A 15,865-nucleotide genomic window follows, 5' to 3' on the forward strand; every position below is an offset into this window, starting at 1 on the left:
GCAGAGATTTAGTATTATCTGAGAGAGGGGGACAGGCAGAAACATGAAGTGAGGAAAAGGGAACTTTGTCTCCAAAAGATCAGTCTGTTACAATGTTCTTGAGTTTGAGACCACGGAACATAAAACTGAATTAGGAAAAATATTCCATCAACAGTTTAATTGCAATATTGTGCTTCCTACACCCAGGAGGAATTTTTTTACCACCTATATACTGCCTCCCTTGTTAGGAGAATATTGTCTGAAGTCACAGAAGGCCTCAGAGAACACAGTAACACATTCTTGGCCTTGAGTTCCAAAAATAGACTCTTATCTCATAACAAAGAAAAAAAAGTCTTGAAAGCTAAAGTTTTTATTTTACAAGAGCTATTCCTTTTACAATTCAAAGACTAAACCCTGAAAGAAGCTATTTATAATTCTTATGCCATATAATAGATATAAAAAAGAATAGATAAAGAGCCATGTGTGCAATATGGGGGAGGGGATTGGAATTGCCTGATTTTAAAATTTAATTGAGAAAAATCATAATAATTGATTTTATTTCAAAATAATTAAATTAAAATTTTATAAATCAACCATAATTTGGGACTTGGGAAATAAATTTAGTTTAGTCACTGAAAAACAAAGACACACAATCAACGTGTAAACTTTAATGTTGCTGTGTGCCTTCATTGTTTATTTTTCTGTTTGTACAAGTAATACGAAATCATTTTATACATAACAATATTTTTGGCTTGGTAAGGATATTTTAATTTGATGATATGTGTCACCTCCTCCCCAAATTTCCATGCACATTTTATTTTGGCAGCTGTAGGACTGGGATGATTGCCTCCCTCACATGTCTGTTTGTAGCTATCTATTTGCAGTGGAACAGATGATCCTCCTGGGGGAAAATGAATTAGGACCCCAGTCCTTTTCCTGTGAAACTGAAAGTCATGGAAACACAGATAGGTGAGTGGTGTGAGCTGAGCAGGCATGAAATGCAGTGGAATCCCATGAGAGACAATTCAATATAAACCAGAAGGGAATCTGGACTACTGGCCCAGGCTTCACACAAGGATCTGGGAGGCAGCAGACAGGAGTAACTGATTTTCGGTGCTCTGTGCAGCTTATACTGGGACTTCATAACTCATACACTCTGGTCGTGATTATACTTCTTATTAATGATGAATTGAAGTTGATAATATTTCACTTAGGTTTTTAAATTATCTGTAGTCATAGTGAAAATTGGTTTTTGGTTTTCTTTTGTTTGGGATTAAGGTTTTAGTCAGAAATATGCTTCTAAATTCCACTTTGTTTTGTACGCTTTGTAACACTTTAAGTGGTATAAAGATAATCTTTTTGTTGGAGATATAATACACCTTACCCATTAACCCGTCTAAGCCAGGGAACGTTTAGTGGAGTTGTAAGTGGTGATAATTCTTTTTCATCCATAGGTATTAAACTTCCAGGTTTCTACATATTTGGGGGCTTTTTGGTTTATTTCATTAAGACTTGCTAATAAGTTAGCATTATGTTTCACATATCACTCCTCTACTTCTGTGGTTTTATCCTTTTTCTCAAGTTATATGATTGTGTTTAATCTTTGTTTCCCTTGATTTCATGTTTTCACGATGTTTTTTAAAGAACAACAATTTTACTCTTTTTCTATTTCCTATTTTATTTCTCCTTTTACTTTATGTTCCATTCCCCAGTACCTACAGTTGATTCCTTTTGACTGCTGTAAAATATTGCATTTTGTGGATAACCCCGGTGTATTTTTTCCTCTATGTTGTCATTTGAGTTGATCCAGCTTTTCTTTGCTATCATTGATATTGCTGCTTTTACAGGTCTCATGATATATATTAGCAAAAATATCTTTTTTATATATAATTAATTTAATGCAAAATTATTTTCCAAAAAAATGTTTTCCCACCAGGAATGTAGAAGATAGCCAGCTGATCCACGATATCTCTAAAGCTTGGCGGTGGCCTGCTTTTAATTTTTTTCCCAATTGAATGAGTATAAAGTGTTTTCTCATTGTAGTTTTACTTCGTGTTTTCCTGATCATTAATAAGATTGATGATCTCTTCATCTTGCTTATAAATATTTCCTTTGCTTGAAATGCCTTTCCTTTTTTTGGCTAATTTTTCTATGAGAGTATTTGTTTTCTTCTTATTGATTTATAGGACGTATTTGTATATTTTCAATTCCTATCCCTTTCTGATTATGTGTTGTAAATACATTTTTCTCCCAGCTTGTGGCTTGTGTTTTCACTTTCCTAAAAGCATTACCTGATGGACAGAAGTTCTTAATTTTAGTATAGTCAACTTTGTCATCTCTTAAAAAACAGTGTTTTGTGTTTTGTTTGAGGTCCCTCTCTACCCCAGCGTCAGAAAGATATTCACCTATATTTCCCATTAAACATTTCACGGTTTTATTTTTTATCTTTAAGTTATTGGATCACTTATCTAACGTTAGTTTTTGAGTGGTGTGAAGTAGAGATCCAATATCAGTTTTTCCTTATGAATAAGCATTTATTGCACCTGCTTTTATTGAATAGTCCTTTCTTTCCCTATTTATATACTATGCTATATTTGACTTATATCAAAGTTCTATACATGTGTGGGTGTGGGGAAATGAAACTTCTCTGGATTTCTCAATTCTCCTGTTGAAAAATCCTAGCCTCCTGAGACACAGAAATATTAAGATAGAGAATATTTGTCTTCATTTCTCCTAGAAACATTTTACTCTACACATACCATGAAAATGAGATGTGTAGCCATTTGTCTCGTTAATTGCTTTGATCCAAAGGGATTATAAAACATCTCTTATCTCTTCCAGAGAGGCTAAAATGCTTACAGTCCTGATTAGCTCCCTAGGTTAAGTCCCAAGGCTCCAGGAAGACTGGAGCACTATCTCCTTTGGTATTTACATGCCAAAGGGATGAAGCCCAGCACTTGGCGACATCTCTAGGTTATAAGAGCTGAAGACAGCTGGGGTTTATTTGGTCCTTAGAAGATGTGTTTACATTCCAAAAGGTGAAGGTGAGAACCCAGGAGCCTTTTCATCACATCTCAAATGAGCAGAAGGTTTTTCTTCCCTGTTTTTTCTCTTTTAGGGAGGGGGGCACAGGGGCAGAGGATGGTTGTCTCTCTCCTGTGTATAAATGGAGAAAATTCTTGTTTTCCATCCCATGTCTATGGCAAGTAACCTGCCACCCAAGTAGAAAGATTCTGTAAACTCTCATTGCATCCTCTGTGGGTGTGTGGGGACTGATGCTGCAATGTTACTCTGACTGTTGATCTGTTTGTATCAATAAGGAACTCTTTTTACCTGACCTACGTGCCTCATGTTTCATATATATATGTGAATTATGTATATGTATGTATATAATACACACAGATATTTTGCACATATATAGTATATATATGTGGCATATATTATATACTATAATTATGTGTTATATAATGTGTTAATAATTATATAATATATTAATATATAAACATAATATAATATACTTATGCATATATATAATTATTGTGCAAGTGGAATAACATATCAGACCCTTCAGTTTTTGAGAAAACAGTAGGTCCCTTTTTAATCTCTCTATTCTATCCATTGGTCAATCTTTCTGTCCTTAGTTACTATATCTTCATAATAAGTCCAGGTAGCTGGTAGAGCAAATCTGCTGTCTTCTTCGGAAGTGTCTTGGCTAATCTTGAAATTTAACTTTTTCATAAAATTTTATGACCAGCTTATCAACCTACATGAAAAACTATTGAAATTTTCATGAAATTACACTAAATCTATACATGAATTTGATGAAAATTGCCGCCATTATGCCATTGTCTTCTGTAATGAACAAGGATATCTCTCCTTCTACTTAGGTCTTCCTTAATACATCAGTATAATTTTATTACTTTCCCTACAGAGATCTTCAATATTATTGATGAGATATATATTTAGGGACTTGGCAATATTTGATGCTATTGTAATTTTTAAAAAATGTTTCTAGTTGTAGTTTATAAAAATGCATTTGACTTTTGAATATTGATTTCTAGTTACCTAATAGATCTCCTTTATTTATTTTAATACTTTGTAGATTCCTTTGGGATTTATACATAGATAATTAAATTGCCATTATTTTCAGGTGAAATAATTATCACCTTTTCTATCCTCATGACTTTAATTTCTTTTTCTTTTCTGATTGTGCTGGCTAGATCTCCATTATAATGTAGAATAACTTTGGTGATAGTGAGAATCTTTGTATTGTGTCTGATTTAAAGTTTCTCCATTCCCTCATTTTGATATGTAATGCTTTATTGTAGTTAAGTTCTACATATTTTTAAATTTCTCTTAAGATTTTTCCTTTGACCTATGAATTAGACTTTAGAATTTTTTTCTAATTATAATTGATATTTAAATTTATCTTATTATTGTTAACTCCTAACTTATTTCTGTCAAGGGTTGAAATACTGTCTATATGTTATCTGTTCTTTCAAATTTGTTGAAGTGTGCCTGACAGACATATCCTAGGTAACCCCAGTGAGTCATGCTCTTGTATAGTCAATTTTCTGTGAATGTGGATAGTACCTGTGACTTGCCTCAAACCAACACAATATGGCCAAGGTGATGGGTCGTTGTTCCTTGATTAATTTCTCTTATAAGGCAAGGATGGAAATATTGTGAAGATGTAATTAGAGTCCCTAATTACTTGAGTTTAAGTTAATCAAAAGGGAGATCATCATGAGTGGGCCTGACCTAAAAAATTAAGCCTTTTAAAAGAAGATCTAGAGGTCAGAGACTTGAATGCAGAGAATCTTTCTCCTTGCTGGCTTTGAGGATGGAAGTTGTCATGATTTGTACAGCTACGAGAAATAAATTCTGCCGATTTTCATACGGACTTTGGAAGCGAATTCTTCTCTAGTTAAGTCATCTGAGGAGAATGTAGCCCAGCCAGCACCTTGATTTGTTATGAAGCATTGAAAATTAATACACTTTGTGACCTAGTGCATGTTCCAATTTTGAAAATATCCCATGTGTTCTAGAAGAATATGTATTCTCTAATTGTTGGTTGAAAAATTCTATATGTATTCATGATGTCAAATTTATTATTCTTCACCCCTTCCCCATCCTCTGTCCCGTTCAAAATAGCTTTTTGTGTCTCTAGATTTTTTTATTCAATTTCCCCTGTATTTCCTATATTCCAGGGTATTCGTTTATAAAATTCCTCCATGGCTGAACTTGGTGGATAGTGGGCTCTGGGTGATAGGTATCTAGCATCTTGTGCTAAATTGCCATCTTGACAAGACCAAAATAATCCATTTTCCACTCAACTACCAGCATAATCCTTTAAAAATATAGATCTTTTCAGGTCAACTCTGCTTTAATATGTCATCAAGAATTCCCATGGCTCTAAAAATCAAGATCAAAAGTCATAATATATGCTACAAGGCCTGGCCTGATCTGGCCTCCGCTGATCTCTCCCATTGTCTCATACTATTTTCCCACTCACCCTCTGTACTTCTGAAAATTGCTCAAATTGGTCTTTCAAGTGCTTGAAGGGGCCATATTCCCTCCTATAACAGGGCTTTTGCACGTGCTCTTTCCTCTGTTTGAAATGTATTTACCTCCCTTCTTCACCCAGTTAAATCCAATTAATCTTTCAAATTTCAGCTTGAAAATCTTCAAGAAATCCTTCTGTTACCTCTTGCACTAGGTCAGATGCTCCTGTCCTCAGAGCACACTGGACTGCTCTTTCATAGCACTTGTCAAAGTTGCACTTTTCCATTTGATTATTTGATAAATGTCTGTCTACTCCTTTAGATTATAAGGGCCATGAGGTCAAGGATATTGGTTATTTTTGTACAGTACTACAGTCCTATCGTCTGTACTATGTCTGTCATATAGTACTTGCTCAACTAATACTGAAATGAGGCAAAATTGTATGTTAGCAAATACCAGGATTTTTGATTTTTGGTCCAAATATAACTACCACTTACTGAGACCAAATTACTCAACATCTCTGTGCCTCGGTTTTTGCATCTGTAAAATGGGGATAATAATGGTATCTACTTTATAAGGTTGTGTGAAGAATTAGATGAGTTATTACATGTAAAGCACATGAAATGGAACCTGGCTCATAATAGATGTTGTATTATTGTTCATTTTTATTAAATAAAATGAAATATACTTTCAAGTTTACAGACTTATAACCTTCTAATCTAAAATATAAATAAGTAAATAAATATATACATTGTGTTTTTACATTTAAAATATAAATCTGATTGACCAAAATATAGGAAACCCTATTGTTCTAGGAGGGGACTAGGTCACTATTAATTTGATCATCCCTCTACCCAAGACAGATTTACCTGACTGATGATGACGGTGCTGGAATAGCACACCTTGGAAGCCTCTGTATAAGTTTATAAGTATGTTATCATCATGTGACTCCCATAACAACCTGGTCAAGTAGATATTTTTGTCGTCTCCATTTTTCAGATGGGGAAAATAAGTTTCATAGTGTTTATTTTTTCTTGGAGCAATACAGAAATGAAATTAATGCTTTCAAAAAATTTGTATTATCTCTTTACGTGGGGAAGGCTCTTCCCAGTGCTATGTTGAACACTGTGAAAAAGAGAGCTTATCAGCAAAACTGCAAAAAACATACATGTGAACAGAAGACATGTGACCAGACAGGTAATAAGGTAGTTATTAACTTAGATTTAGAGCTTTCAGGTTTATTTATCCTTTTTGTTTTGTGTGGTTATTTACGGGGGATGAAATCTTGAGGTACCTCTAAAATTGAACGTAGCCTCTAAAACTGATGTACCTCTGCCTGAAAAGATTTTGTCCGTGATTTGTTATCATTGTAGTCATTTAATGTCCTATTTTGCTAAATTCAAAACTCTTTATAAGATGTTCAGTTAAAATAAGAGAAGCTTGTGCTTGTACCGTATTCTTAAAAATACATTTCTTATTTGATTAATTTATTTGAACCTTCTTTCCCATTTATTTTTATCTATTTCCATCTATTCTTTCTAGTATTTTTTCTCACTTAAGGTTATTTCACAGTGAAATATCCAACTGTTTTTAACTTCTAACTTTCCTTATCATTGTGCAGTTTATACACTCAAAATAGTTTTTCTTTCAGAATGTGAAGCAGTCTGTTCTGTTTGATAATTAGTTGCATTTCTTCTTTTCTAATCTGCTATTTTTCACTATCATCTGTGATTTCTCCCTAGAGTATGCCAAGAATGAAGAAGGTTAAAACACTGTTATCCTCATTAACTTTCTCAGGTCAGGCCCGTGGATGGGGAGCTGTTTATTTTTCAAAATACCATCTGAATGTTTCATAATTATGATTACCCAGAAATTCAAGTGAAGTGCAAATGCGATAATGGCAGAAACCTGTTCATTACTCTAAATTATAGTAATCTTTCTAATCCAATGACCTCTACCACACACTGGCCACCAGCCAAAGTGGTTTTCACTGGTTTGCTTTTGGCTTGTTATTTTTTGTTGTTGTTTTGAATAGTTTGTAGGTAGAGGACAAATGGTCATTTACTTTCACAATAATATAAATAGAGTCATATAGAGTATTATAGAAAGCCAGAGACTGTCTTTTTTTTACTTTCTACTATCACCCTTTTAGGAAGATTTTTTGAATTTTAAATTCCCATCTACATTGATTGTGTAGAAGTTTTTTTTCCATGGGATTGTAGGGTGGTTTATTGCAGTTGTAGGAAGCATTTTCAAAAGCTATGTTTTCCTCAGTGCTTTCCTCTATATTGCTTCCCCTCTCACCCTCACTGACATTCTGTCTGTCACCTCTTTACCCATTACCAAGTAATGAATTACAAGGAAAACATGGTGGATGTTGTTACACAGTGAGTGGAACTTTAGAGTGGACCTTAACATTACAAAATGCTTTTACAGTCTGAAAGTGAGATGCTATAGAGAAATGAGCAAAGATGGGCAATTTATTTTAACAGTGGCAGAAAAGTAAAAAGTAGGAGTCAACGATAAATAGAAGGTTTTGAAAGACTGGCAATAAAACAACAGAGTAATGGTTTCATAGGCATTAAGAACAGAGGAAAAAAGAAATAAAAATTCATACAAATGCAGCTCTACAAAAAGGACCCAGAAGTTAGGAAGCCATTGAAATAAAAGTTGAGACTACACATGAACTTGAACTAAAATGATTGTTCCACTAGTTGCATGGGGTGGAGTGGGGGTAGTGAGCAACTAATTTTAACTTAATAAACATTTATGAAACACCTCTTACATGCAAAGCACTGACCTAAATTGCTGTGAGCGAGCAAATGAAATTAGAGAATTCCTATACAATTCTGGGTGAAAAAGGTTTGAAATATCAATCCCCAGAATGTAGTAAATGCTTAACCCTTCCCTATGGATATTATCAAGAAGTTCGGAAATCCAGTCTATTCTTCTCCAATGTTCCAAGTCTCTCTCTCTTCTCATTTGGTTATCCAGGGATGTCTAAGCTTTCGTGAATATCTTTTTGGGGGATGGAGAGTGAGAAGAGTTCTGTTTTTATTGGTCCTCCTTTTTATATTATGCTGATTACAAACTAAGGGCTTTGGCCATTGATGAATCAAGTTCAACAGGAAAGCTGAGTTACATCACCTGCTTTCTTGGAAATTATTCAGAAGGAGATGCTATTATAATTAGTGAGGGGTCTCCCCACCAAACTGGTAAAAACTCTTTGGAATAAAGTTATTTTCTGCTATCCAGACATATATCAAAATCTGTCCTGAGGTGTTGGAGATAGTATAAGCTCTAGTGTCAGCTGCCTCATGGACATCAGTAGCAATATGGGATGTTCTATTCATTCTCTGAATGATAAGATACAATCTATTACCGAGGGAGGTGTGGAACATTGCTTAGGGCATCACAGCTCAGGGCACTGTGAACACTTGTGCAGTTATGCACCCATAGCTCTAGAGGACATGTTTCATATCATAGTCTTTGTAAATAGTGTCCTGTGTAATCTTAAATGGTGACCCTGGGAAAGCTATTTGTGAAAGTTGGGAGTGAATTATGAAGTGGATTGGAGGCTGAGTTTTCTTCACAGGATGTTGCCGTGGTTCATGGTTTAGTAACATAGACTTATTTTTTTAATAGTTCTTTGCAAGATGATGATCCCACAGTTATTTTCAGCTAAAGGCTTTATGCTTTAATAAGCCAAGTTTTGCATCTCTTGGCCATCATCTCCTTCAGTGTAGTTGCCTCATAGACCCAGAACTGCTGACCCCTTTTATTTCTGGAGACCAGCTTCCCGCGGATAGGAAGATAGCCTTTTCCTAGGTAATTCAAAATGTCCTGAAAGTCTCCTTATAGACGTCTTCTTGGACAATGGGGTCTACTTATCCCACTCTTACATAAGTGAGACAACACAAGTGACTCTTCACAAAACAAGCAAGATCTGCTTCAAAATGGTTTACTGTCTTTGAAACAGCTAGCAAATCTTTTCACTAAAAATGTTTTTTAAAAAGGCACATTTTAATACTGTTGGGTTGCCCTTCTAGTAGATGCCTTATATAAATAGATACAAAAGATAGCCCCTCAAACCATGACATGGATGCATGTATGTGTCATAGAAATAGTAGTACAAGGCAATGCAATAAGTTGTATGAGAGATAGGCAGTAGAACTGGGCTTTGAAGGATGGATACAATTTTAGTTGGAAATGATCATGTGGATGATATTTCCAGGAAGAAGGAACAGCATGGGTAAGGACATGTAAAGAGAAAAGCAAGGGCTCTATTTGGGAGATAACAAATAATACAATACTCCTAGAACGTAGGGAAAATGATTGAAAATAATTATCAGTAAGTTTGTAAAAGCATATTGGGGAATACTTTGAAAAGATCCATCATTTTATTGATTTAACCAATATTTATTATGTTGCTACTATATATCAAATACTCTTCCTATACTGAGAATACAGTGGAGACCAAGACAAAATCCCATCCCTCACAGATCAGAACTTCTTCTAGGTAAAGACTTTTTTAAGTAAACAATTCAATAAATGAGATGATTTCACTTCAGGTAGTGAAGTGAAACTAGATAATGTGATACAGGGGTTGGGAAGTGAGGGAGGCAAGATCTACTTCAGACAAAGTTATAAGAAATGTTCTCTTTGAGGAAATGACATTTCAACTGACAAGCTTGTTCAATTTGAACTGCCAATTGATGAAAAAAGGCAGAATTGCATAGAGCCAGGACAAGATCGACAAGGCAGAGGAAGCAGCTAGTTCAAAGGCCCTGGAACAGAAATGAGCTTTGATGTACTCCAAGAACAATAAAAGAGCCAGTATAGCTAGAGGGCATTGAAGAGGTAGGGGAGTGGTATATCCTGAGGTAGGCCGAGCCCATATCTTGCTGGGCACAACAGGCCATGTTAAAGGGGCCTTGCTTTATTAAATGAGTAGTAAATACCCATAAAGCATATAGAACAGGGCCCAGCACAGGGGAATTGCTCAAAGTGTTAGTGATAATGATGGAGTGTGTGATGAGAAGCTGCTTGAGAGTTTAGATCAGGACCCTGATTGATGCGTCTTAAAGATATCACTGTGGCTGCTGGGCATGTGGAGAATGGATTTTAGAAGGGCAGTAGGGGTGGATGCCCAAAGTGGAAGCCCCAAAACCCATTAGTGGATATTGCAGTGTTTCACTTGAGAGGTGTGTTGTTTAGGAGTTTGTACGTTTTTCTGGTTTCAGTAGGGAGCCACTAAAACTTTCTGGTCAGGGAAGTGACATGATCAAACCATATCTTCACAATTAAATGCAGTACCCTTTAATTTTATTGAGAAGTTTCCTGTGTACAACATTATAATTAGACTTCTGCATACACTACAGTGTGCTCACCACTAAAATCTAGTTTCTGTCTGTCACCATACAATTGACCCTCTTTTGTGCTGCCACCAGTTCCCTCCCCATCTAGTAACCAACAATCTGTTCTCTGTATCTGTGTGTTTGTTTATGTTTTGTTTTGTTTGTTTATATATTCCACATATGAGTGAGATCATACGGTATTTGTCTTTCTCCATCTGACTTATTTTACTTAGCATGATACCCTCAAGGTCCATCCATGTTGTTGCAACTGGCAAGATTTCATCTTTTTTATGACTAAGTAATATTCCATTGTATATACATATACCACGTCTTCTTTATCCATTCATCCATCTGTGGACATTTAGGTTGTTTCCATCTCTTGACTATTATAAATAATGCTGCAATGAACATAGGGCTGCAGAATTTTTTTCAAGTTGGTGTTTTTGTGTTTTTTGGATAAATACTCAGAAGTGGAATAACTGGATTATACAGTAGTTCTATTCTTAATTTTTTGAGGAATCTCCATACTGTTTTTCATAGTGGCTGCACCAATTTACATTCCCACCAGCAATGTACGAGGATTCCCTTTTCTTTACATCCTCTCCAACACTTGTTATTTCTTGTCTTTTTGATAATAATGGCCATTCTGATGGGCATGAGGTGAGATCTGATTGTAGTTAGATTTACATTTCCTTAATAATTAGTGATGTTGAACATTTTTTCATATGCCCATTGGCCATCTGTATATCTTCTTTGGAAAAATATCTGTTCAGATCCTCTGCTCATTTTTTAGTTGGGTTGTCTGTTTGCTGTTGAGTTGTGTGAGTTCTTTATATATTTTGGATATTAGCCCCTTATCAGATATATGATTTGCAAATGTCTTCTCCCATTCAGTAGATTGTCTTTTCATTTTGTTGATGATCTCCTTTGCTGTGTAGAGCTATTTAGTTTGTTGTAGTCCCATTGTTTATTTTTTCTTTTGTTTCTCTTGCCTGAGGAAACATCCAAAAATATATTGCTAAGACAGATGTCAAAGAGTGTACTGCCTGTGTTTTCTTCTAGGATTTTTATGGTTTCAGGTCTTACGTTCAAGTCTTCAATCCATTTTGAGTTAATTTTTGTATATGGTATAAGATAATGATCTACTTTCATTCTTTTGCATGTAGCTGTCCAGTTTTCCCAACACCATTTATTGAAGAGACTGTCCTTTCTCCATTGTATGATCTTGGGTCCTTTGTCAAAAATTAGATGTTCATAATGTGTGGTTTTATTTCTTGGCTCTCAATTCTGTTCCACTGGTCTGTGTTTCTGTTTTTCTGCCCATACCATGCTGTTTTGATTACTAGAGCTTTGAGTATAATTTATGGAATACCCTTTTAATCATATTTTAAGTAATAGTTTTCTAAACAAAATTCTAAAGTGGCTCCAGACCTTGCTACTTTGGTTGCCTTTATGAATTCTGTATGGAGATTTCTTTCCTTGGACTTAAAGTGCATTTATTTATGTAATGAATTTATTAACTCCCCCCGCTCCTACCCCATGGGCTTACGAGCTTATAGATATGCCATCGAAATTGTACATCAATGTTTTGCTTGGTCATTGTAAGCACAGGCTTTTCAGGACAATGCTCTACATGAAAGCAGATAGTCATGATAGTCATGACTGATGTACTAATCTCCTTACCTCCTTGTGGAGAAATCTGGGGTGAGTAACACAAGCCAGCAATAGCAGTAGTCTGCTTATTCTTTATGCAAAGTTACCATGCTTCTTGTGGAGATTTCAACCCATCTGATTATCTTACCATTATTTAAATTTATAAGCTGGCATTCAAAATATCTGTGTTAAAAAGCTGATGCTTAAATTCAGAGTCAGCTCAGATAACCACCATTCCTTAAGCACGTTTACTTTATATGTATGTTAGTGGCAGATTTTTTAAGTAGCTATCTTCATAGAAATCATTTAGGGCAGGTTTTTATTTAGCCAATTTCTAACTGGATATACATCATTTTATAACATCTTTTCAAGATTAAATGAGTCAGTGAATTAAATTAGTGCATTTAAGGGGAATTGGTTAAGAGATTTATGTGTGAACCAGTTCTCTAAATTGTGAAAACTCAGCAACAGTATTGTCACCATAGTAATTGTCACTTCCTTAGTAATTGTCTGATAATTGAGTATATTTAATAACAAGTAGTTAAGGTAATATGTTAGTTATTGAAAACTAAGTCCATTAAAGGGAACTTTCAAACCCTAAAGAACACAGATCTTAGTTTTGTCACATGTTTAACTAATTTCATCTCCAGTTTAGAAAATTCTCCAGATTTTATACAATTGCAAGATTTAAGCACCATTTATTGTCAAGTTTCCACACTGACCGATAATAAAACCTCTATTTTCTGCCAAGAAAAAAAAAACTGCCGTTTCATTTTGCAACCCAGAAGACAGTTGCTAGGGTATGATCAAAAGCATGACATATTAACAAGTCACCATCTGTTGTGATAGCATAGCTTTGCTCTTGCATGACTCAGCTAGCTGCAAATTGGACTTAAGTCAATTGTTGCCCGGGTCCAGTTCAACAAAGAACCAAAAAACATAATTTGCCTTAAAGTGCTAGCTGGTTAAAGAACACGTGTCACAATGACCTTTAAGGAAATCTCTTTCAAAGGCTCTGAAAGTTGTTGAATATCTTTGTCTTCTAGCTGTGGGTTGCATCAGCCTTTGCTATCCCCCTATTAAATACTTGGATTACTCACAGGTAAATTGTCACTAGAGATGAAATATCAAACAGGGCCAGAGACTGCCAGTGTCATATAAAACCATCACCTTTATATTTTTTCAGACAGAACAGCACGGTAATCTCCACCCAAAATTCCACAATGTTATAAACCATTATAATCCCCATAAAATTACTTGGGAAAAAAAAAAGACAGAATAGTGGGCTTGCTGTCAGTTTTTTCTTTAACTTTATTTGATCTGTTCCTTCAACAAACTAAAAAAGACTTTCTACTGGTCTAAGTTAATATGTGCTTGCTCTTATCATAGCACTTGAGCTGCTTATTACAAAGGAGAAAAATAACTGCCAAGAAGGAAAACTTGGTGCCCATCAGAGATCACGTTAAGGTAATAAACTTTAATGGAGAAAGTATAACCCATATTTTTTGGTGTTAGATTGGGTTCCCATTGTCTATCTATCTGCTTAGACTGACAGGTCTGAAAATTAATGATTTTGCTTCCGTCATGGTGGATATCCTTCACAGACATATTGGAGTGTGATGGAGAAATATCTTCTTTGGAGACTTGCTATACAATTTCCCTCCCCACCTCAAAAAATCGCATGTACCTCAGAGACAGATATTTCTATCAATTTGTAGTTGGAATACTGAGGCTCGTGAAACAGATTTTAAGACAAAATACTTTGCTCTATTCTTATCTCTTCTGTACAGATAATGCAAGAGAAGACCGTTGCATGTGCAGAGAATCAGACAACCTGCTATAAAACCAGAGAGCAGAAATACGTTCAGCTTAAAATGCCACTTATTCCTGTCAAATGTTTTCTTCTACCATTTATCAATTTATTTCTTCTAAACTGCCATAGATGCTCTGTGTATTGAAACCATTTTTGTATAGTACAGTGATGTATTACAGATGGATTCCATTTATAACATTGACATTCAATAACCATTTGTAAGATCAGGACTTTTAAAAATTTTATTTTAAATCATTTCAGTATTCTTTTCTTAATAGTTTGAGAAGCCAAATTTTATTTACCTGTTTTGAAAGGGAAGCTTAATGCTATAGGATGCCTATATATATTGATTATTGCATTTTATTTATCATGAGAGTTCATTATTTTTAGTTCTGCATTTTTGCTTCCTACATCTCTGCTCAATCTTCCCTACACATTTTGAGAAAAGAAAAATGAAGATGTTTTCTCATATAATTCCCATCACCCCAATCCCACTTTTCATAATGAATCAGTATAGAGCAATAATTACTGCTGCCAGGGGTAACATAGAACTAAATTAACATAGGAACTGGCTTGGTTGCTTCCTTCTCGAAGCTACTATTGCAATTTTAAGAAGTAGTGTAGAGTTTGGCACTTCTTTGTGCATATTAGTTCAATCTCTGAACTGTTAAATTTGCTTAATTCAGATAATGAAATTTACCTAGGGATGGATCAAGGGGAGCTAGAAACTAAGAGTGAAATAGAAAATGTCATTCATTGCTAGTGGCTAGCCCATTTCTCCCCCATAGCATGCCTGCCACCTCAGTCCTAGTTCTTCCTCTTTTCTGCATCTTCACTTTGCCTTACTTGCTAAAAAGAAACGTCACTGTCAGCCCTCCAATGCGATTCCACTTTTCTTGATGAGATATAAGCAAGAATTGGATGCTGTAGCTAAAGTGTCTGGATTGGTCTCTTTCCCTTATATCCCAAAGCTAAAGCTAATAAAGTCTGAAATGAAAGCAAGTATGTCATATTCTTTCACTATGTTTGTCTCTTATAAGCACAGCAGTATTCATGTTTAATGAAGTCATCTTTTATGGGAAGTATTGAGGACAGGTAAAATGGATTATAATCTGTAGAATCACTAGAGAGAAATATGCCTTATTAAGAAAAACATCTTATAGTAGGGGTTACTTCTATTTGCCCATTGTGGATACCTGAGTGTTGACTTTAATAGTCAGGTATAGTAGTCTGGTCCAATGAACTATATGTGAGTACCTGGAGTGATTGATTAACTCTAGACTTTACAAAGATAAGAGAACTTGTCTAAGTTAAGTAGTAGATAAGGTCTTACTATACAGACGTGTATATATAAACTCTGGGGGAGGAAGAACTATTCCTCTACCCTCTAGGTTCTTCAGGCTGGTCTAAGAATTAAATTGACATGAGACAGAATAACAGGAGACAATCAAACAAAGTTTAATAACATGCATACATGAGAGAAACCCAGTAAAACTGAGTAACTCACAAAATGGCTGAAGCCACCACCTCAAATATCATTTTCAGCTAAAGACAAAGG

The sequence above is a fragment of the Equus quagga genome, chromosome 10 (genome assembly GCF_021613505.1).
Source record: "Equus quagga isolate Etosha38 chromosome 10, UCLA_HA_Equagga_1.0, whole genome shotgun sequence".
NCBI classification, from domain to species: Eukaryota; Metazoa; Chordata; class Mammalia; order Perissodactyla; family Equidae; genus Equus; species Equus quagga.